The sequence below is a fragment of the Nicotiana attenuata genome, chromosome 12, assembly GCF_001879085.1.
Source record: "Nicotiana attenuata strain UT chromosome 12, NIATTr2, whole genome shotgun sequence".
Taxonomy (NCBI): Eukaryota; Viridiplantae; Streptophyta; class Magnoliopsida; order Solanales; family Solanaceae; genus Nicotiana; species Nicotiana attenuata.
In genome coordinates, this window is record NC_032000.1 from 8,419,244 (window position 1) to 8,420,527 (window position 1,284).

A 1,284-nucleotide genomic window follows, 5' to 3' on the forward strand; every position below is an offset into this window, starting at 1 on the left:
AAAACTTTCGGCCACCAAATATCAATCCATTTCGCATTCGAATGAGTTAAAATAATTTTAGGAGTTGAAAAGAAATTGAAAATCACTCAGAATCCAATGAAACAGTTAGCAATTTTGTTTGTTTTTTTTTTCTGAAATTTTGTATCTCTAATTCTCTTGGGTCCCCCTTGCATATCAAGTTTAGGGTGCCTTTATAGGCAAGGAACTAGGGCAACTATCAGATTTCCCTTTTTCAACCCTACCCCTTTTCTAATTTTTCTTTTTGCTACTTGATCCCTCATTTACTGACTTGTTAACCAAGCTAACCTACTACAAGTCTGAAATTCAACTTGAACCCCCCCCCCCACCTAGCTTCCTAGAAGCTTCTAAATCTGTTATTAAAAGATTCCCTAGCTAGGTTACCTAAACTACCCTTTAATGACCCTGTAATTACCCCCTTACATGCCAACTAGAATCCGGGTCTCAATTGACCCAAATTAATGGGTCTGAGTAGACCCAAATTAATTCCTTACTGGGCCCTTTGGTTTTCAGAATCCGACCTTGACACTAAAAAAAAATTCAGCAAGACTTCCATGGTCAATCCACAGAGTCTTAAAGACTCGTGGAGGTTAGGTCCAACTAGGAACAAAATGAAAATACGTTTAAACTAAAAATCAAAACAATTATTGCCTACACGAATCTGACACTAAACATGCAGTCATGGATGAGTTGATGAGGTGAAAAATAGAAGACAAACACAACCAGAAGAACAGAAAAGAGAAGAAATAAACAAAAGAAGATGAGCAATGAACAATAAAATTGACAAATTAAAGCGAAGGAAAATACCCTAATGTCTGGACAGTGAGCATCCGAACAACCTTCAAGTCTTCCAAAATTTGGCTGAGTCTGACCTTATTCATGTGTTCTTACCAAGAACACACGAACAAAGTCGAACTGAACCTAAATCCTTGAAGAAATCTTGATTTTAAAGCCTTTGGGATTTTAGGTCTCAGACTTTTGTTTCCAGATTCGAAAAGTTCCACTAAGATTCGAGGGTAACGGGTCACAGATTAGGGAAGAGGGGGTGAGGGGGATTCCATGGTGTTATTTTGGTGGGGTTTGGGGTCAGCGCCGCCACCGGAGAAAGTTAGGGTGGCGCTAGGGTTTCCAATATTTGAGGCGTTCCGGTGGGATTTGGGAGAAACGGGGTAGGGATCTGGGATGGGGAGGTGAAGGAGAAGCGGTGGTGTAAATTTTACGGCGATTGGACGCCGGCCGCCGCCGTAGGCGATTTCCGGCGGGCGG